This window comes from Ambystoma mexicanum, chromosome 11 (genome assembly GCF_040938575.1).
Source record: "Ambystoma mexicanum isolate Mex_15411 chromosome 11, UKY_AmexF1_1, whole genome shotgun sequence".
NCBI classification, from domain to species: Eukaryota; Metazoa; Chordata; class Amphibia; order Caudata; family Ambystomatidae; genus Ambystoma; species Ambystoma mexicanum.
The window spans coordinates 494,468,482-494,491,351 of record NC_090934.1 but is presented as its reverse complement, the minus strand read 5'-3'; the positions used below and the strand labels follow the sequence as shown (position 1 = coordinate 494,491,351).

At 50.4% G+C, this 22,870-nt stretch overlaps 1 long non-coding RNA gene across 1 annotated transcript in view; it reads right to left on the bottom strand.

The window, feature by feature from the left end:
* Positions 1-8,011, bottom strand: part of LOC138504732 (uncharacterized) — a 359,822-nt gene extending 351,811 nt beyond the window's left edge. Inside the window, exons 1-2 of the long non-coding RNA XR_011279933.1 lie at positions 7,928-8,011; positions 5,299-5,368 (exon numbers count right to left, since the gene is read on the bottom strand). This is a non-coding gene — a long non-coding RNA (uncharacterized lncRNA). The remainder of the gene's footprint in view (positions 1-5,298; positions 5,369-7,927) is intronic.
* Positions 8,012-22,870: the final 14,859 nt, after the last annotated feature.

The window sequence follows — 22,870 nt, the reverse complement described above, 5'->3', positions numbered from 1 at the left end:
GAGATGAGCAAGTAGTCAGGTGGGAAAGCCTCATTCGCAATTGGTTTGAAATCGTCTGCAAACCTTGTTTCAGTGATGAAGAGGAGATCGGTATTGTCAGAGGATAGGAGGTCAAAGATGCTGTGTCTGCTTTTGGGCTTTGAATAGGAGGCAGGTGACTTGATGTGATGTGGTGGTTCCCCTGATGCTCGCCACCAGATGGACTCAGCAGAACTGAGTGGACAAATTATTTTTTATTTATTTTTTACATTTGTAAAGCGCCACACAGCCCAGAGGCATCGGGGCGCTGTTGCACGAAAATGACTTAGTTGCAGTGCAGGGAGGGGTAGATCAAGGGTGTTACAGCGAGATTGTGTCTACCCCTAGCCTGGAAAAAGGATGTTTGCCTTTACAGAGGTTATACAGTTGACAGGGCCCAGGTGGGGTTTATACAAACAGCATAGTTTTTATCACGATGGAGAGGTGATGTTCACCGGGGGCACGGTATGGGTGGTAGGGTCAGAGCAGTCGGAGTGACTGAAACAGACTGAGGAGGGGTGATGGGGGTTCGGGTCCGGGATACTGTTTGAGTGGGTGGTGAGTAGGTGAGATGGTTAAGGAGCAGGAAGAGTGGGCAAGCAGTGGCCCGTTGGCATGTGATTGATGGAGGTGGATTGGGGGTAGGGAGGTCTCTGTTCCTGTGTTTTATGCGTTTGGGTGTGAACGGTGTGTGTGAGAGGGTAGGAGGGTCCGAGGGGAAAAGGGATGAAGCTATAGTTCTGGAATGAGCATAGCATGCCATGCTGATAGAAGGGAAAAGGAGTGTAAGGTGGTGCTCTTCAGATGGAGTGTGAGGTGATGCAGACGAGGGGTTGGAGGGGCATGTGTGTAGGGGTATGGCAGGTGTTGAGGAAGGGGGGCCTGACTGGGTGGAGTACAGGGTGGGTGATGGTGTGAGTTGGATGGGGCCATCTAGAGGATGCTGGGTTATGGTGGGGTCAAGGCATGGGGGTGAGGTGTGGCTGGCCTGAGCCTAAGGGGAGGGAGGGTATGCGTATCAGTGGAGGGATGGTGATGGAGGTGTGATGCAGAGTGCCCCATGTATGAGTGTTTGATATGGTGTGAGGTGCAGGGGTCCTTGGGGTTCTGGTTAAGTGCGACGGATGAGGGCGGAGGACTGATCTGGGAGGGGAATTCCTGCAAGGAGGTGCCGGTGTTGCATTAGTGGCAGTGAGGTTGTGTTGTTTGGAGTGCCAGAGCACCCCTCTGGCTAGAGAGTTGGATGTTGCGCAGTGGGCAGGGTGGATGTGAGCAGAGGTTGTGCAGAAGTGTATGGGAGTGAGGAAGGGGAGGGGCGATTATTGCCATGCCAGATTGCTCCTCTAGTCTCAGAGTTGGAGGGGGTGTGGTGGGAGGAGGAAGGGTGTAAAGGTTCAGAGCGTAAAAGGATTCTGGTGCCAGAGTTAGAGATAGGGAGGTATTGTGGCTTGAGGCTGGGGTTCATTAATGTAGGTGCTTGCATGGAGGTGGTTGGCCGGGTGAGGTGCTTTTTGGCTTGCCAGTGGGTTGCTTTTGTTTGTGGGTTGGGATGCGTGTGATGAGTGGCTGTGTGCAGGAGTGATGCTCTGGGTGAGTGTAGTGTAGAAGGGTCAGGGTTGTGGCGGCAGAGACGTGGTCTTGGATTTTGCTGGGTTCCTGTCAGATTGGAATTGCCAGTCGTGGTCATATGAGGGAGCATTGTGGCAGGGGAGAAAATTTCAAGTCTGAGTGAATAGTTGCAGGTAGAGCACGCTTAGGTCAGAGGTACCTAGGTGAGCGAGACACACCTAAGTCTAAGACACTGCAGTCGTCTAGGCTAAATGGGGGATTCCTGACCTGTCTGGGCCGTGCCCAGACCTGATATCACTGCAGCGGGCAGTCAACTGCCAGCTGTGAGACACCTGGACAGTGGGAAAATGCCTAGACTTGAGAGAGCAGCAGCAGAGAGCCAGTAGCTAAATCTGAGGAAATTACACAGTGGGAGAAATGTGTACAGTTGAAACTATGTCAGGCAGTAGTAATTTGATGTATGCGAGATACCTTAACAATGGAGGGAGTACCAGAATCCGGGACAGCCATAAAATGTACTGGCAACTAGATGTGAGGTACCTCAGTATTGGGAGAAGGGGCAGAGATCAGAGGCAGTTGCAGCACAAAACAGGCAGCTAGATGAGTGGCAACTGAGTAGCGGGGGAAGATGTCCTGATACGGGACAAAGATATCTGGCAGCAACTGCCTAGATGTCAGATATCTTAGTGAATGGGGGGAATACCTAGCTTAGATGGAGCGGCTGCAGGGGACGTGCCTCTAGATGTGAGATATATATATATACACAGTTGGACAGTGGCGGCAGGTGCTAGGTGGCTAGATGTGAGACAGCTGAACAATGGGAGATAAGGCCCCTATTTGAGACCATGACGACAGAGGATAGGCCGCTCGGTGCGAGATGCCTGAAAACACCTGAAAATGGGGTACAACAGTAATTACAGTCACACCTAGATTTTGAACACCTGGATAGTGGGAGAAGCACACAAAATTGGGGGACAGCAGTACATCTAATGACACCTATAATTGGGAGGCCTGGATAGTGGGAGATGGCACTTAAAATGGGGGCATACCAGTAAATGCAGTAACACCTAGATTTGGGATACTCGGAGGAGGGAGAAAGTGGCTAAAATGGAGGCGCAATAGTAAATGCAATAGCACATAGATTTGGGATACTTGAAGGAGTGAGAAAGCACCTAAAATGGAGGCACAAACAGTAAACACAGTTACACCTGGATTTGGGACACCTGGATAGTGGGTGAAAGCGCCTATTATGGGAGCACAACAGTAAACGCAGTAACACCTACATTTGGGACACCTGGATACTAGGAGAAAGCACCTAAAATGGAGGCACAGCAGTGAATGCAGTGACACCTAAATTTGGGACACCTGAATGGTGGGAGAAAACGCCAAATATGGGGGCATGACAATAAATGCAACAAGACATAGAATTGGGACACCTGGATAGTGGGAGAAAGCACCTAAAATGCAGGCACAACAGTAAATGCAATACAACATAGATTTGCGATACCTGGGTAGTGGGAGAAAGCACCTAAAATGGGGAAACAACAGTACATGCAATAAATGCAATAACACCTAGATTTGGGACAACTGGCTAGTGGGAGAAAAGTGCCAAAAATGGGGGCACAACAGTAAATGCAATAAAACCTACATTTGGAACACCTGGATAGTGGGAGAAATCATCTAAAATGGGGACACACCAGTAAATGCAATAACATCTAGATTTGGGACATCTGGATAGTGGGAAAAAGCACTTAAAATGTGGGCACAACAGTAAATGCAATAACAATTGATTTGGGACACCTGGATAGTGGGAGAAAGCACCCAAAATGGTGGCACAGTAGTACATGCAGTTACACCTAGATTTGGAACACCTGGATAGTGGGAGAAAGCACCTAAAATGTGGGCACAACAGTAAATGCAATAACACCTAGATATGGGAAAGTTGCATAATGGGAGAAAGTGCCTAAATTGGTAGGTTTGGGTTGGTCAATTTAGTGGGGTGTAGTAATGGTTTCACCCCTTGCCTGAACCACACTTATCTTGTCAGTGGCTTTTGGTTGATGGCTGCAGGTCTCACAGGCTAACACAGGCCACCACGGTCTGGAGCTGGTTCTGCTGGAGTGGTCCTTTGCCTTGGGGTCTTTACCTGCAGGGGCTGCAGGGGCAGGGGGCTGCCATAGTGCAATGTGTAATAAGGTGCTATGGGCTAATCAGGATGGGGGGTAGGCCAGGAGGAGGGAGCAAGGCCCGGAAACAAGCAAGGAGACCCGTGGAAGCAGACTAGAGCGCAACTGTAAAAGTATTCTACAAGTGGTGGCAAACATTACATAAATCAATGTCTAGCATGGCCAATCAGGGGAGGGGGAGGGGTGGTAGGTGGGTCAGGAGGCAGGCAGGCAGGGGAAGGCAGAGTAATGCACACAGAGCGCTTAATACCATTTAAAAGTGAAGATCCCTACAATCAGGGCAATTTAGGTTGTGGCAATAATGGAGGCACAAATCCTATCTGCACAAGGCCCATGAGACTGGTGTGCAGCTGTGTGCCCCGTGGACTACACCCTCTCACAAGCCGAGGTTTAGGATGGCCAAACAGAGGAGGGGGAGGGGTAGTAAGTGGGTCAGGAGTCAGGAAAACAGGCAGGCGGGTAGGGAAGGACAAGAAATGAGCACAGAGCGATTAATGTTATTTAAAAGTGAAGATCCCTACAATCAGGGCAATTTAGGTTGCAGTTAACATGACAACACTTTCCATATCTATTAAAACACTGAACTGGAGGCCTACAAGGAAAAAATAGCAAGATCATCTTTGTGGGTGGCTGGTCCCAGGAAGTTGCACACCATTGATGGAGTTAGATGGCCTCATTGAAAAAGTCAAAAGACCCTACGCTCACTTTCCATTCAAATACCAATCGTGTGAACTTGGACAATCTCACCTTCAAAAATGTGATTAAAGTACCAGAATTTGGTGCACATTTTGACGGAACTGTCATTTGTCTAAATGTAAACATGTACTCTATAAACGTGCCTGTAATAAAATGGCAAAAAGACATTCTTCTGTTTTCAGCATCTCCAAAGAACGTTTGGTAGAGGTTTTCTTTAAGTGAAAAGTCTGCACTTGAGTTTTCAACCTGTTTTGCTGGTTATAAAAATGCATACATCTGCAAATTGGCTTTTGTTGGTAAGTTTCTCCGCTAACTTGTTGAATATATTTTATTTACGTTGTCAATACATTCTCCATCAAAGAAATCCAACAAATAGTCTGTTCCTATTCTCCAGTTATTAGTCATTTTCCAGCAATTGTTTTGCAGCATTCATACAGTTCACAGTTTTGTGGTTTAAAGTGTGTGGTATAGACGGTCTTTACGATAAAGAGTGTGGTAAAAGCACTCCCTTGAAAATTCCAACTGTTCTGTTCTGCCCCTACCTCCTTCATTTACAAAAATATAGCCTCACTGGCATAAAGTTTGAATAGCATCATAGGATTTCCACTAAGGGCAATCCCAGTCGTTATACCCCTCTCCCCCACCTGTCCCCTGGAGAAAAAAAATGTACAATGATTTGAGTCCCTGTTTGCTTTGTATTTCAAAACTACATTTCAACAGCTATTGAGACATTTAGGGCTCGATTCATGGAATAATCTGCGGAGAAATAAAGAGACTTGCACGCAAATCCCGGTTCATCGATTCATGGAAAGCAATGCACAGGGCCTACCTGGGACATTCGAGGAATCCACACCAGTCACCCACGTCACTGTGAGGGTGGGCCGGGCCTGCGCTGTCACCTAAAAAGGGGTTGGAACACATGAAATGAGGAAGAACAAGCGAAAATGTGGGTGTTAAGAGGGAAGTTCCACCGCCAAACAATCACACGCCCATACGCATGCAAAACAAACATATTCATGGAACTGAAGATGGAACGCCAGCTCGCAAAAAAGCATGCACAAATCTCCAAACACCTATGCCACGCAATAGCAGGTGTAAACGTCAATGCGCGCACTAACAAATGCATAAAAAGAATGCGCAAACTACTAATACATGGATACTGCCACAATAAATACACCATTTGTTGCAGCAATCATCCAAGGACACCACAGGAGGCGGAGGGTGGCCAGGATCCAGATCTTCCACCCATGGACAAGCCATTTTGGGATGCCTGATGACCAGGTTTATGACATGTATACTGCCCCCCATATCATCCTACAGCTGGTCACAGAGTGGGAAGATGACCTCATATCACCCACCATGTGCTCCCAAGAACCAAGCCCCTTGCAAAAGGTGCTCACTGTACTGCATCTTTTGCCCACTGGGTCATTCCAGCGAATGAGTACCATAGTAGGTGGCATCTCCCAAGCCACGCAGTCTCACTGCTTACACCAAGTGTTGGCAATCATAACTGAACTTCCTTTTGTCCCCTGGCATATCTAAATGTCCAGAACACCCAGAGGAAGGCAAGCATTGGTGCAGGATTTCTATGGGGTGGCACACTTTCCAAAACTGCTAGGTGCTAGCACGCATGTTGCTCTACGTCCACCTAGAGCAACAGAGCACATCTACCGCAACCGGAAACATTGGCACTCCATCAATGTTCAGGTTGTGTGTGATGCCAATGGCCTCATTACTGAAGTGTATGCCAACTATCCTGGTAGCACAGATGATAGTTACCTCTTCAGGATGTCCCCGCAACAAATGGCTCATTGATGAGTATGAATGGTCATAGATACTGACAGCAAATGACAATGACAACCATTCTCACCTCCACAGGGGACAGTGTCTACACTCTGAGCACATACATGATGATGCCCATATGCAACCCCAACACACCTGCCGAGGTAAATTACAACACTGCCCATATTGTGACTCTGGGAATAGTGGACCGCACATTTGGGGTGCTCAAGTCGCGTTTCCACTTCCTTGACCACTCTAGTGGTGTGTTGCTAAATGCACCACCAGTAGTCTGCAGGATCATTGTGGCAGCATGTGTCCTGCACAATGTTGCAACAAGGCCTGGCGTCCCAGTGGACATAGTGGGGGCACACCATTCACACCCCCAGGCACACTGCTTGCGTATGTCTGAGCAAAGGGCACATGGAGAGACTTCACATACCCAGCTTGTGCAATCTTTTTTCACATAAAATCCTTCCCCCGTGGAGTGCTCACAATCCCGCCAAATCACAGGTGCCATTCAATTATGAAAATGAGCCAACAAAACCACCCTGAGAAAGTCCCATGGAAGTGCAAAATTGTGTTCATCCCTTAGTACTAAAAAGACATTCCATTTTGTGTTTCCAGAACAAGCCCATTGAAGAGGGAGGACACCACTACCACCATGCCAACCAATGAATGAAATCACCCCTTTGGAACCAAAAATATCCCCTATTAGTAACTAACATACCTGTCAAATTTGTAAGCAGCAATAAATCCAGAAACCATCAAACATCATGCCTGAGCTGCAAGCCATATATGTCCTCCTAAAGTGACATGTCCACAAAATTCAAGAAGCACAATGGCATGTAGCTGCACACATGTTCTAGAATGCGCATGATGCGCGCAAACATTTCCCTATTGTGGGGTGTTGAAAAGCAGTTCAGTAACGATCCACGTGTGACAGAATCTGTCAACATGAACTCAATAAACCCCATCCCAAAAGAAGAGGTAGTTGACAACTGTGACAAAGAGGGTGACACACCAGAATGGCCATATCTAGAAATGCAGTAACTAATATAGCCATTCCATAAGGACCAAGATAAAAGCACATCTTACCTGTCCCCTAGGCATGCAGTCTACAGTCAAAATTCATCCCAGGAAATAGCCATCATTCCCTTATGGAGGGTATGCAGACAATGAAAAAAATGAAACAGTGTGCAGCCAACACATCCGTGCACCGAAAAAGTCAAGACCCACGTGCCCTCTCACTGACATATAACATGTGCACACAACTCACAAGACAAACATCAACATGTGTCCCAGCACAAATGCAGCAACACATGCACAATGCATGCAATTCAAACACACAAAACACACACACTGAGAAACAACATCTCCCACATTGCCTGACCCCCTGACTCCCTGAATGACATACAGCAAATATGCATGCCACAGATCCCCATTTCCAAGCCTATGTCACATACACAACACATGCATCAGTCAACAGGCTGAATGAACATTAGACGACATCAGATATGCTGATAATTGAGCCCCCAAAAAAGCAGGGAAACCCCTGGAAGACAAGCAATGACAAGACAAGGCATGCCACCACCAGCATAGTATTGAGACAGTGCAGTGAAAACAGTCATGGGAGCCCATCATGAAAAGCTCAAGAAGGCCAGAACACAAATATTCACCTCTTGCACTCCAGGCAGGACCATTCTTGAGGCAGCATTTCACAGAGGCGATGTCAGACTGCAAGGCTGGCCACCAAGGCAACTGCCATGGAAGACATAAGCAGACATAACAAAGCAATGTGATGTGATACTGCAAGAAAGGATAAATGCATGCAAAAGGTAGAACACATTGCAAAAGTGCAAGATCAATGCAGACTTCATTGTGACAGCATACAATAGGTCCATTTGTGCTATCAATTGAATGCATCTGTACCATTCACCCTGCTGCGGTCAACTTGAACCTGCAAACACCACGGTGCAGCATGCATGGGACATGCATGTTAAAACACCAGCATCGCACAACGTAGTGTGCCAGTTCACAAAATAGCATCTCGGAACTGTGCATCAATGGTTACATGGTTGTAAATCATAACTGGGGCTGTACACCATAATTGCGGAACGCTGAGCAAGAAAGAACAAACCATTACCGTACAAAAATTGCAAGGGATGTGAAGTGTCACTCAGTACACATGTGCAAGGTGCAATGAGGAACACACCAGCACAACCATCAACACCTGTCACAGGCCACAAACAGCTGGCCCTGCCCCCTACACCCAACCACCCAGGAAATGCCCACACAGCTACAATCTGAAACATGTGGCCCTGCCAATCCATAGAAATAACACCATGCCCAGACCTATGACCAGAACCACACCATGTGACACATGCACCCATTAAGTAGTACCAGTGCCCCACAAGACAGGTCAATCCCAAGTGATCACACACAGTGCAAGAATCCCAGCCAAACACCACAGAAGTGTCTGCAAATTCCCTTCACTTAAATGTAGAGGGTATCCACCTGCCTTGCATACGATGCAACCCACCAGGAGACGCATCCCCAAAATGCAATGACATGCATAGTAACAACAGAAAGAACCTGCATCCCCATGACAACCAAAGAATGGGGCATTAACATATGCTGAGACCACCCACTGCATAAGGACCACAGGGTGCAAGAGGGTGACAGGACATAGATTCTGATCTGGCCATGAGTGCAGTGTAGCACAACAGGGAAGGCCAAGTTAATAATACATAAAGAAGTACACGGCCATAGCTGACTTGATAGAGGGAGGAAGACAGAGTACCACTTAAAAAACCATCCTGCCATGGTAGCATGCAATGCACATATATAGGAAACTTCCACATGCAGCAAACGCGAGGAACGATGATGCATGATGAACATGCAAGACAGTGCTCATGCTTACCCCCTGACTGAGCCAACATGTTGTGAATCCTGCATCACCTTTACCAGCAACTGTGCCTCTGAATGAGTGACAGGAGGGCCAGTGCCTGGCGGAGGGCATGGAAATATAAACGTAAAAGGGTGTAGAGTGTCTCCCCCTGGACAGCAGTTACCGCCTCATTACGGATTACTGAAACAACATGGGACAAGACATTACAACAGCCATAGTTAAGTACCATTCACACAGCACACATGTGTCAGGGTACACTGAAACCATAGTTACCTGCACATGCCAACCTGGGCACCACCATGCAAACATGCACTTTGACCTCACTCTGCATGCCTCATGTCCACCACTGCAAACTTCATGGGCTTGAAAGGGCAACTGCACAGCTCAAGTAAAAAAAAAATAACCCACCACCCCAAAAGGAATCACCTGGAAAGGGCAACTCAAAATTAATATGCCAACATCCGGGCCTGTGTCAGAACCCGTCAACCTCACGGCTGTTGAGCTCGTAGAGTAGCCGAAGAATTCTTCTAACCAATGTACCCCTCTGAGTGGTAGAACACACATAGCAGTCTATTAGTGGGAAGATGGAACACCAGGACGCAGACCATAGGACGTAGAAGGAGAGACAAAAAGGCACTGTCAGTGTTAACCAAGGCTCAAGACCAAGAAAATGTAGAGTTGCATGAAAACCAACTTAAATGGTAATTTACGGATATCTGCAGGCAGGGAAATAAACCCTTCTGTATTGGCTGGAAATTACTCTGAAATAGAAGCAGGTATACTTAGGCTAATGACAAGAGTCAAAGAAACAGTGACAAGGTAGAATACGCAATGCAGTTTACCACTCGGTATGTGTTCAGGTGGTTAAGATCCAAGAGGTACTCAAAAAGGTTGCAGAAGGACAGAGGAATAAGAACTGGCCCGACGGCACAAGGACACCTAGACCTATGGTGGCACTCAGTCTCCAACCCTAGTTTGGGCCACCATAACCGATGGCACGAGGATGCCTAAGGATGGAAAGCAAACGCACTGCAGGAAGTCTCTAGTCCGTGCGTATAGTCTTGGCTGTCTCAGTGAAGATCGGAGACATGAGGAAGCAATCCGAAGAGAGGAACAAGTTTGTTAACAGATGGGATGAGTTGAGGTACAAAAGCCTGAGGCAGGCAATCCAATGTAGTATAAGCAGTTTCGGAACCAGGCGGGCTGTAAACGGTACAAAAATGTGAAGCAAAGCAAATCCAGGTGAGGCGATCCGGGTCTTGAGCGTTACGTGAGCATACCATTAGTTGTAATCGTGAAGCTAAACAGTCCGAGGTACGTGGCAGCAGTCGTCAACAGAGAAATTTGAATCAAGGGACAGAGCGCAGGCAGTCCGGGGAGAACGCAAGGTTCGGCAATGAGTATTCACAAGGTTCCAAAGCAGGACAGCAACTTCACTCAATCAGAAGCGCCGGAACAAGAAACAAATACAGTTTGTTGTCACGTGACCCTGCTCTGAGCGTACCGTGAGAATTGAAAGCATGCAGTGGACGCCAGCGTCTCCATGGCAAGTTCAAACGCTGCATTAGCCGCAATCTGCCCATAATGAAAACCGGGGTCTGATAATGTGCAGACTGCAGCATGGAGCGCAGAAAGGCACCACGGCAATCATTTATAGAGCGCAGGTAGATGTGTCTTTTCCCAGCCACCTTACTTGACTTGTTTCCCGTGTGCATTACACCTTGATTCCTGATAGCCTGGGGTTTAGAAAAGGGACAAACATTTTAGAAAAATCACAAATGTCCACCATGGACCCGGGGGCAGGGGGCGACCTAGGAGGGATGAGGGGCAGCGTGCATGTCAATGGGTGGACGTCCGCAAAATAACTTTTGGGAAAAGAATCCGCTCCATGGGCTCACAGACCACACAGCTACATTGGGCAGGGAGGCATGCGTGAAACTGATGAATGCACCAGAAGACTAAGGGCTTGGAGGTCACCATGCACAACCTCATGGGTTGCACGGATTTCCTCCAAGATTTTCTGCCTCAATGCTCACATCTCCTGGCGGAACAGTCTTCTGGAAGCTGAATGTTCCTCACGGATTGCAGCCCTGTGGGCAAACAACTCAAGCCTCGGGGCATCCTTGTGTGCCTGACCCTCTCAAGCAGGGATGCTTGCAGACAATGCAGATCTACTCGTCGGCCCCCAATGTTGGCTTCCATGCGCAGCCTGTGGGAGCAGCATGTGGCCCACATGGCCTGCAGCTTTTTCTCCACCTGTATTGCTAGGGGATCATGGAAGTGGCCAACCTATCCATGCCCTCAGCCAAACTCTCAAAGGCAGTACCCTGTCGGTCGGCGGAATGTAACATCTGCTGCTCCCACTCTGTCTGCCCAGCCTGCACGCTGGGATGTGCACAGTCTGGACATATGCACACCCACTCAGGGCATGCCATAAGGCATGTTGGGTGTCATCTTGGATGTTCAATGTGGCATGGTAGCACACACATACATGTGTGAAAAGAGATGCAATACCCAGAATGGCATAACATGTAACTAGGATTTCGGACACATGCACATGTCTAGCAAAGCAGAGAAACTTACATCAAGGATGCAGCAAACAACTGTTGTGGTATCATGTTGCAGATGTTGGGGGTATGCTAGTTGGGGATGAGTACTGTCACACGGACATGTTCAACTGATGTACAACAAATGGTTTGTATCCACTCTTGTGAACATTGGAAATAAGTGAGTACACCACATGACATGGTTCACCCAGGGCAGTCATTCCAATGCAGCCAGATGTGTACCACAATCATAAATCATGGTGATGCTCTACTTCACGTACTCAGGATGCACAATGTTGGTCACTCACCGGATGTGTCCTTGTAATTTTCCAGGCCTCCTACGCCTTGCACCTTTTCTAGTAGAATGAATAGGCTCATAGCCTATTCATGCTTGGTCAGCTCCTCCCCCTCTGGTGACCCTCTCAAGTTGTCATAGCAGAGGCCATGTTGACACCGAGCGTGTGCTTGGTGCGACAGGTGAGTCATTCCAGTGCTTCACTACCTGTGCAGAAGTATGCTTCTCAAACCCTAAGGCGTTGATCTTGTTTGTAACATGCTGCCAATGCGCCATACGCTGAGCCATTGTCTTGGTGCTCCCTGAATGCAGGCACATGTCACAGTGGTAAATGGTCACGTAGTCCACGAGGATCTCAAGTTCTTTATCATGGAAGTTATTCTTCTTCAACCTGCCAGTGCCGTGTGCCTTGTTATGGGTTTGAGCATTTTCCTGCTGTGCAGGCTTTGCCTTTTGCCACAAGCTGTTGGTGCCACCCCTGTGTGGCTGGGACCACTTTGGGGCATGGATTCCAGACCACAAGTAGCCTGGGGCATGGCATGACCCCATGGGGCTGGAGCAGCTGCTTCCACAGTACATCCCTTACCCTTTTGGGCTGGGACAACTGCTTTCACAGCACATCCTGGACCCCTTGGGGCTGGAACAGCTGCTTCCACAGCACTTCCTGGACCTCTTGGAGCTGGGACCATTGCTTCCACAGCATAGACGTACCCTGGACCTGTCTGCCCCCTTTCCCTCTTTGGGCCTTTCCACTCATATTGGAGGTGTAACAGAAATATGTCTTGGACAATATGAGTAAGGGGGCAGTCTACGTGATGTGAGACATAGTTCTATGGTCCAGCAAGGCTCAGATGTACCGCGGGTGTGGATATTACAGTATGCGTAATGCACAGGAACCCCTGAACAAATAAATGTGCTTGTGATACCAGGATAGCTTCCAAAATAAGAATAAAGAGGTACATGATATGTAGTGATATGATATAACGCGCTTAATACCCAGAGGTTTCTAAGCGGTGACCCAGGCATCGAACCTGTGTTGCTCTGTGTCGTCTTGCTTCCAAGGTGAGCGCGTTGCCCCTAAGCTATCCTCCTGACACGTGGCACCCAGCAACACAGAAAATGCATACACGAACCCCAGAAAGCTATCAGAAAGGTAAGAATAGTGATACGCGATACACAGGGGCACCCAGAATTGAAAACAATGCATACAGGACTCACTGTTAGCCTCAAAGAAATTAAAAGTAGATGCAGGTATATGCAGAGACATATCCTCCCCAAAAATAAGAAGATTGTAAGGTCCCTGAAATGAAAACAATGCGTGGCACCCCTCCACTCATCCATCTCTTCCGCACACACGTTTGGAGTTGCTTCGACATATGCTTAAGTATCCCCGATTATGTCATGCTCAACGCCTGCGCGCAGCGTGTGTTATGTTAGTTACACACTGAGGGCCTTTTCCCTGATTTCACGTGTCCGCGCCTTTTGCATTTTTTACACGCAATGCCCCTTCATTCTGTTCATGGCTGCATCATTGTGAGACACGGAAGACCCATGCTCCTGACTCCAGGCCATTTTACCTGCCTCCACCTGCCCTGTGCTGCCTCCAACTTTTCCTGTACAGTGTGTGCTCCTGTCTCCGGCCCTGTGACCACCTCAGCTGCCTCGTTGGACTCTCACTTTGCCATTCCACCACCACCACCGCTCCACAGCCCAGCTCCAGGACCACCTTCCCCACCCACACCTGCCTCAGGGGTTGCCATGTCAGCACCATCATCCTCAGAGCAGAACGGCATTCCCCTGGCAGTGAGGCAGAGGGCTGTCAACTTCAGCACCAGGGAAGTTCACATCCTGGTGGCGTAGGTGCTGGAGCATTATGATGCCCTCTTCAACCCTGTGTTGCAACACGGCAAGGAAGGACACCAGCAGACATGGGACAGGATCACAGATGCCATCAATGCGGAGGGGGTCACAGTCCAGACCTTCAAGACTGTGCACAATCGCTGGGAGGATCTTAAATCCAGGACACACAGCAAGGCTTTGTGATACGTCCAAGCCAGTGTTACTGCGGAGGGGCACTGTGCGTGCATGTGCCGGATGTCGGGGAATAACATGCAGGTCCTGGTGAGGTTTTACCCAGCGCTACCGACCCATGTCTGCAAATTACGCTACAGTCTGGAGTTTACTGGTGAGTAGCCATGTGGTGCACTGATCTGCAGTGCATGTGTGTTGTGCATGTACCAGCAAATTGGCAGTGACCCCCTTAGGCTTGCAGCAAGTATTCTTCTGAGATGGAGGTCTGCATGCATGTCCCAGACATGTTTCTCCATGTGTTTATTGAGACATCTTTGGATTGTGAATGTGCTCTTAGTTGCATTGTGTGTTGTAGTCCTGTATTACAGACCGTGCACATGCAATGTTATTTGTGTCTGAGACGTTCCAGGATGGCAAGCGTGCCAGTTGATGTAGTGTTGCCCATGTCATGTGCATGCATGATGCTCATGTGTATGTGCCCAAAATGTAAATATGTGACTGTGCATCACTCACGCCTGGTTACAACACATGCATTTGGATGTCTGGCTTATCACATTGAGACATTGCAGTTCACAGGACTCTATTGTGATTCTACATGGCACTGCTTGGGCCCACTGTGTTGATGTGTGTGCCTGACATGATTATGTGCTTGTTGCTATGGCATGCTCACATGTGCACGTGCAATTGATGCATGTATGTATAGCATACACAATTGATTGGTTGTGACAGTGGCATGTACTTTAATATGATTGTGTGGAGTGATGGCCAGGCAGGTGCCTGTATGGATGTGGATTGCATGTCTATGTGTGTGGGTGTGGAGGTTTACGGCTGTTTCCTTGAGAAGTCATGTTCCTGTGAATTTGGTGATGCCACGCTGGCTTTGGTGCAGTACACTGATGTTGCTGTTCTGTATCTCCTTTTCCACTGTTGCATCAGATGAAGAGGGATGAAGAAGTGCTGTGGAGCATGGATGCAGAGATGCCTCCACCAGGCAGAGGCGCAGGCCACAGCCACGCCTCCATGACAGCTCATCTACGGGGCGCGAGGTGCCTGGGGGGGTACCAGTGACATCAGGCATGGCTGCTGGGTGTAAGTCCAATAAGATGAAGGTGGGAGTGGACTCTTCAGCAGTGGTGGTGCCAGGTGTTACCACACAGGGGCCATCCATGGCGAAATACACCCTGGAGTCATCCAGGTTGATGGAGGGGGAGGGTGAAGGAGGAGGCCGCTGTAGCCCAGCCCATGGAGTCAGATGGGGGTGTTGAGGTGGGCGTGCTTGGAGCAGTCCTATTCCATGAAAATGAGGATGTCCAGACCACCATGGAGGTGTCTGTGCAAAATCCGGTCCCTGGTGCATCGAATGGAGCAGTCTGTGCCTGCCACAATGCCTCCACCCAGACCAATGCCCCCTTGTCGGGTGGGGTGTCCACCGAGACAGACAACCCCTTGCCATCTGGTGTGTGCCTATGGGATTATGTGCTGCCCTTGATGGCCACGTTGGCGTGGCAAACACCTCTCATTCGTGATGATGGGCAGGCTACCCGTAGTCTGCTTGCTCATCATCACAGTGAGCTATACCGCCTCGTGTCATGGCTTGCACCATGCCTGTTCCATAGTTTACTTCATGGGATGTTGACTGCTGTAATCACCTCCTCGTCTTCCTCCTCTGTGTGCCAGTCGTCCTCCAGGGTGCCTTCCAGCCCAGGTACCAGCTGGGCACCCTGTGCACCAGTCAAAACCACAATGCCCCGTCTGGTGGAGCTCACATCCCTGCCCACGTTGGGAGTCCAAGACACAGCAACTGAGGTGGCCACTGTGCCTACCCAGCCACTGACAGGGGCACAGGCAATGGAGAGACAGCAGGCACCTATATGCAGTGCAGTTGCCATACGCCCCCGGAATCGCTATCCGCTCGGAGGGCGTACCAACATAGGAAGCACAGGGCACTGGGTCAGCAGGTGGCAATGAGGAGGAGGCGATTGTTGGAAGGGCAGACCACTCAAAGAAGGCAGGTGGAATGAGTGAGGTAGGGGTAACATGTGGACCTGCGCCACAGATTATCTTCCATGTTCCAGCATTATGAAGGGCAGATCATGGCAGAGAGGCAGCAGGAACAGGAAGCAGGAGTAGTGATGACCAGAGCTGAGATTGTGCTGCGTCGTGCAAGGAGTCAAGCTGCCATTCTGGAGGCCACTTGCAGGGAAGCGCAAGTGTTAGATACACAGATTATGGGCAACCTGCAAGCCCTTCAGGCAAGAACGAAAGCCCGTCTGAGGGGGGGGCATAACATGGCTTGGGATCCAGCCCTTGGGGAAAGCCTGATTGTGATAATTGAGGAGGACTAGCCCACTGCCTTTGTAAATAGTTATTTAGATGTAGGTTTCCCTTTTTTTTAATTTTATTATTTTCCCCAGAATTGGAAGACTTTACTTCACAGTTTTTCATGTATTTAGTTAGTTAGGCATAGGTGTTTTATTTATTTTCTTATTTTCCCCTGGACTGCTTTCTCCTCCATTCCCTGTTTTCATTGTAAATATTTATATGAAATACATATTTGATTTTGTTACATGCCATGCTACATGCAGTTCATTTGTGTGTCGGCAACTTTGATAGTTCACTTATCAGTCAGTGCATCTCTCCATTGCAAGTCATGTATCTTGTGGCAGGCATGCATGTCTGTTTTTGTTGCTGTGATGGTTGTGGGTGGAAGGATGGACACGTGGGGGTGGATCCATCAGATGACTGGCTCTGCACTGTAGGTTTTCATTTGCATTTAGCTGTGCAGCATCACTGTGTGTTTGACATCAGTGTGGCTGGGGTGGAGGGAGGTAGGCTCACTGTGGAGGTGTTCCATGGTCACGTTAAGGGCACTTTTGTTTGTCATTGCTGTGTTAAACCCATGTCATGTAGACACGCCCACCAGAATGTGCAGTCACACACTGCCTTCTCTCATGTGCTGCTCCATCTGGGACACTGGAATGCAGTAGTGAGCCATGTTTGCTCTTTCTGAGTGGCAACACAATTCACTGGTCTCTGTGACTCATGCACTCTATGACTGCCCTCCCATCACCCATGCATGGCCCTGTCATATTAATGTGCCATGGCCAACATGCAATGCTACTTGTCATTGCATTCACTTGTCACATGTGTATGGGGTGGGCTTGTTAGAGTCTTGAAGGGTGTATCAGTAGATGGTCCAGTCCTGGATGGATCTCTGGTGCTTCCTGTTGATCGTGTTTGCAGTGGACATATTGGTGTTCCACTTCATGGAGCTGCAGACCATGGAGGTTCAGGTAAACTGCAGACATGCATTGTACTGATATTGTGGGAGACTGTCAGGGGGCTGCCTGGGGGTGGTGTCCAGTTGGAGAGGGCTGCCTGGTGGGGTGTCCAGTTGGAGAGGGCTGCCTGGGGGGTGGGGGATGTCCAATCTGGAGGGGCATGCCTGGGGGGGGTGTCCATACTGGAGGAGGTGGCTGCCTGGGGGGTGTCAGAGGTGAGGGGGTTTGGGGTGTGGTGTCCAGTCCAGAGGGGGTTGTCTGGGGGAGTGTCCAGTCCGGAGGGGGCTGCCCAGGGGGTGTTCAGTTTGCAGGGGGCTAACTGGGGTTCTGTGCAGTGTGGAGGGGGGGATAGCTGGGGGATGTTCAGTCTGGAGGAGGCTGCCTGGGGAGTCTCCAGTCTGGAGGGGGCTGCCTGCGGGGTGCCCAGTCTGAAGGGGACTGCCTGGGGGGCTGTCCAGTCTAGAGAGGGCTGTCTGGGGCATGTCCAGTCTAGAGGGGGCTTCCTGTGGGGTGTCCAGACTGGAGGGGGCTGTCAGGGGGATGTCACAGGTGAGGAGGGCTGGGGGTGGTGTCCAGTCTGGAGGGGGCTGTCTGGGCAGGGGTTTTCAGCCTGGAGGGGGCTGCCTAGGGTGGTGTCCAGTCTGGAGAGGGTTGCCTGGGGGGGTGTCCAGTCTGGAGGGGGATGTCTGGGGGTTCCAGTCTGGAGGTGGCTGCCTGGGAGGGTGTCCACTCTGGAGGGGGCTGCCTGGGGAGGGTGTCACAGGTCAAGGGGCTGAGGGGTGGTGTCCAGTCTGGAAGGTGCTACCTGGGGGGGTCTCCAGTCTGGAGGGAGGTTCCTGGGGGGTGCCCAGTCTGAAGGTGGCTGCCTGGGGGGCTGTCCAGTCTAGAGGGGGCTGTCTGGGGCTGTCCAGTTTGGAGGGGGCGGCTTGGGGGACTCCAGACCAGAGGGGGCTGCCTGGGGGATGTCCAGACTGGAGGGGGCTGCCAGGGGGGTGTCACAGGTGAGGGAGGCTGATGGGTGGTGTCCAGCATGGAGGGGACTGTCTGGGCAGGGTTGTTCAGCCTGGAGGGGGCTGCATGGGGGCGGTGTCCAGTCTGGAAGGGGTTGCCTGGAGGGGTCCAGTTTGGAGGAGGCTGCCTGGGGGGTCCAGTCTAGAGGGGGTTCCCCGGGGGGCTGACCAGTCTGGAGGGGGCTGCCTGGGGGGCTGACCAGTCTGGAAGGGGCTGCCTGGGGAGTGGTGTCCAGTCTGGATGGGGCTGTTTGGGGGAGGTGTGCAGTGCAAAGGGGGCTACTTGGGGGGTGTCCAGTCTGGAGGGTGCAGTCTGGGCTTAAGAGGTGAGGCATGCAATTTTGCTGGGGTGCAGTCTGACTTCCGTGGGAGGGCCCGTTTATTCACTGGGTTGCAGCTCTGGCTTGCGATGTGAGGCATGCAATTTCACCTGGTTGAAGTCTGGCTTTGCGAGGGACGGTCCGGTTTTCGCAGGGGTGCAGCTGGGCTTGCGAAGGGGGGCCTGTGTTTTCGCTGGGGTGCAGCCTGGGCTTGCGAGGGAGGGCCCGCGTTTCACTTGGGTGCAGCCTGGGCTTGTAGGGGAGGGCGCGCCTTCTCATAGGCAAACTGGATGGTGGTTCAGGGGTGGACGCTGAGGCCTGCTCCTGGTTTGGCCTTTAGCTTGCTTTTTGGTGTGCGTGTGGGCATGTTGTGGGCTTTCCTCGTGAAGCTTGTTTTTTGTTATGCGTGACGGTTACTAATGCGCCTTTGAATCCATGAATACGCAGGGTGCGCAATTTATTTTCTGCACCATGGCTTGCGCAGAATCCTTCTCAGCGCGCGGACCTTTCCCCATTTCTGCGCACGATTCCATTTCTATTTCTCTCCAACAAACTGTCATCTGTGATCTCTCTACACTTGGATATGTTGTTTTGGCCATTGTCCTTTTCTGACTGAATAACTTTTCCATCTGAACTGTATTAAGCCTTCAAACTTGCTGGATTGTGTGTAGTTCATAGTTTGTATACATTATTCACACAACCCTACACCCAAAAAACGTTGTGCACAAACAGCAAGACTCCGACATCACGTACCAAAATCGCACTTCAAGCGTAGCACCATACTTCGAAATGAACCTGCTACGAGTCAGTCATTGGTAATATGAGACAGCTAACAGTGGTAGCATCAGAGTGCTACAATGTACTGTTGCTGAGTTCTGATATTGAAATCCCTCCAAAATACACATATCTTCAGGCTGCAAAAAGGGGAAGTAAATAGCACAGCAAACGTCTTCTATCTGTGTGCATAATAACAGCATTAAGAAAGATCGGTTACTCTCTCGCCAGCTTTGTGTATTCCTGCTGCAATTCCCCACAGGTCGCTTTTGCACATTTTGCGTTTTCATCAACTAATGGAGTCTAGTCGTACCACAAGCTAATATGCTGTCTGCAGCTGCTCTGACTGAGAAAGAGTACTCATTTGCCTAGACGACCCGTCTGAAGCGAGCAGACTGACAAATAGTGCATTAGAAATCAGTTCTAGGTCATCTGGGGTTGGGCCTTTGAGTAGGGAGACATGTTTACTGTGTGAGCTGGGAAGAGAGGGAGGCCACAATCAAATGCACACGACGCATTCCATACAGAGGAAGTCATTTGCCACAAGGGTGCATGTCCGAGAGAATGTTTAAAAGTGAATTGAGCAACCAGGGTAAGTAGCGTGATTGTGAGAATGTAGGAAGGGTTAAGAGAAAAAACTCAAAGAGTAAGAAATAAGGAAAAAGGAAACCAGAGGCATATATGAAAAGAGATAAAGGGCAACAAATACAATTTAAAAAAGGAACGCAATGGAAAGAAAATGCAAGGCAGATAGGGCAAATACGATAGGAAAAAAACAACAAAGTAGGCAAAATAATGAAAGAACAAAAGCAAGGAAGAGGAATGATGGACTGAAGGGACAGCAACAATACAACAAAATAAGCATGAAACTGTCAGCCCACCCGCATCGTTATGCGTGGGCCGGCCGCCGTTGCAGGCGTTACGCGACGACGTCCAGGACGTGACGTCAGGGGAAGGGGAGGGGCGGAAAGGGAAGTTCGGCAGTTGCCGTTTATGTAAAAATAAAGAAGGTTGCAAGTCACCTCGGCTCCCGCGTATTACATGCCGCGAGGCCCGCGAGCGCGTAGTACGCCCCCGCTGTCCCTAGCCGCATACAGGCCCTGACAATGGCGACGAGATAACACGGCCCACGTGTGCCGTTGGGAGGCCCGCAGTCGTGAGGCTCGGCGCGTCGGCGCACCTCCGCGACGGCTGGGAGCTGCCGGCGCCGGACCACATGTGCAGACGCCCCGTACACACAGCAAGGGTGCTGCACTGGCAGACACTGCCCCACGGCCGCAAATACCCTGCCCCACGGTCACGGCAGGGTCACGACAACGGCCAGCACGGCACCACAGCCTCATCAGGAGCAGGACCAGGAGGCACAGCCCCCGCAGCTGCCAAAGAGGGGCGGACACACACCACCGATAAGAGCACACCAGACGGCGGCAAGCGGGTAAGATGTCAGTCACCGCTAGCACACCCGCCTCGTCCACTGGAGGCGCAAGCACCGCGGCGGCCGCGCAAGGAAGTGGCGACAATCAGCCCCCTCATACTGAAGCAGCGCAGGTGATCCACATGCCACACCCTTTTGAAATTAGGGACACTTCAAACTTGGGGCCCCGCTGGACGAAATGGCTCAGGGACTTCAAGTTCTACACGGGAGCGATAGGACTTACCGATGATGCAAGACTGAAAAACACTCTTTTCATGGCGGTTGGGCCAGCAGTGAGAGACATAGCCGGAGAGCTACTCGACGTCGACACAGTAACCTATGGTCAACTCCACACCAAACTATCCGAATACTTCGCTCCACACACAAACGTCGATTATGAACGCCACGTATTTCATACAACCAGGCAGGAAAAGGGCAAATCCATCGACAATTTCGTGATGCGCCTGCGCATAAAACTAAAACACTGCGAATTCCACAGGTATTCAAACGAAGAAGCCCTCAGATCGCAGGTGATTGCAGGTTGCATCTCGCAACCTTTTCGCAAACAGCTCCTGCAAAAACAAAGATCACTCGAAGAGATCCTAGCACTGACTCGCATGGAGGCCGCCGTGGACTCACAACTAGACAACCTGGGGAAAGTCTCCATACAACAGCCAGGAGAATCCGCAGAATCCGTCAACAAGCTGTACACAAGCCCCAGCCAGGGCGCGAGACGCGCAGAGGCCACCTGCTACAAGTGCGGGTATGAATATCCGCACGTCGGGGACTGCCCGGCCCTGGGACAGCAATGTGCGGCATGCGGAGGCATGGACCACTTCAGGGCCACGTGCAAGAACGCCCCCATGAATGCACATGGGAGACCCCGAACTCAAGACAGACGTCGATACAGCCGACAAAGCCCGCCCAAATCCAGAGGAGAGAGCGACAGGAAGCCGACCAAAAGAGAGGACAGCAGCAGATCCAGCCACTACTCCAAGGATGAAAGGCGATCGTCAGAGGACACGCGTCGCTCTCACAGAAGACGATACGTCCGATACATAGAAACGCGATCCCCCACCAGCAGCGACACCCCGTCATCAGGGGATGACCAGAGGAAAAAGGGCTATGTATGGGCTGTCAAGACCAATACAACAGCCACTCAACACAGCCCCATACTCACATTGACGGTAAACAACACGCCAGTGAAATTCCTCATCGACACCGGGGCCACGGTGAATATCATAAATGAACAAACCTATGAAGCACTAACTCCACCTCCCAAAATCAAGAAGGCTGAAATAGACATTTATCCATATGGATCCACGACACCTCTACCGTGCAAGGGCACCATAACAGCGTGGTGCTCTCACAAGCAGCACTCCGCAAAATCCCACTGCACATCCTCAAAACGGAAGCAGACAGTGGCTGCATCCTAAGCTTCCGGACTGCGGTGGAGATGGGACTGGTACACATCCTCTATCAGTTGATGGCCCACAAGTACTTTGCCAAGCCGGATGTAATTGAACAGACCTTCCCTAAGCTATTCCACGGTCTGGGAAAACTAAAACACCGGAAAGTACACCTGCACATAGACCCACTCGTCAAACCAGTGGCCCAACACTACCGTGGCATTCCATTCAACATCCAAAGACAAGTGGAAGAAGAACTGGATAAACTGATCAAGATGGACGTGATTGAACCAGTCTCGGGGCCCACCCCCTGGGTCTCACCCATTGTCCCAGTCCCCAAAAAGTCACCAGACGGGTCCATCCGCTTGTGCGTTGACATGCGACGAGCCAATACCGCCATCGAGAGAGAGAGACACCAGGCGCCCAGGATCACAGACATGATCCACCTTCTACATGGGTCAAGAGTCTTTTCAAAACTGGACCTAACCAAAGGATACCACCAGATCGAAATCGCGGCCGAATCCAGATACATCACCACCTTCGTCACCTACCTTGGACTATTTCAGTACAAACGACTCAGTTTCGGTATCTCGTCGGCGGCCGAGATCTTCCAGGAAGAGATCCACAAAGT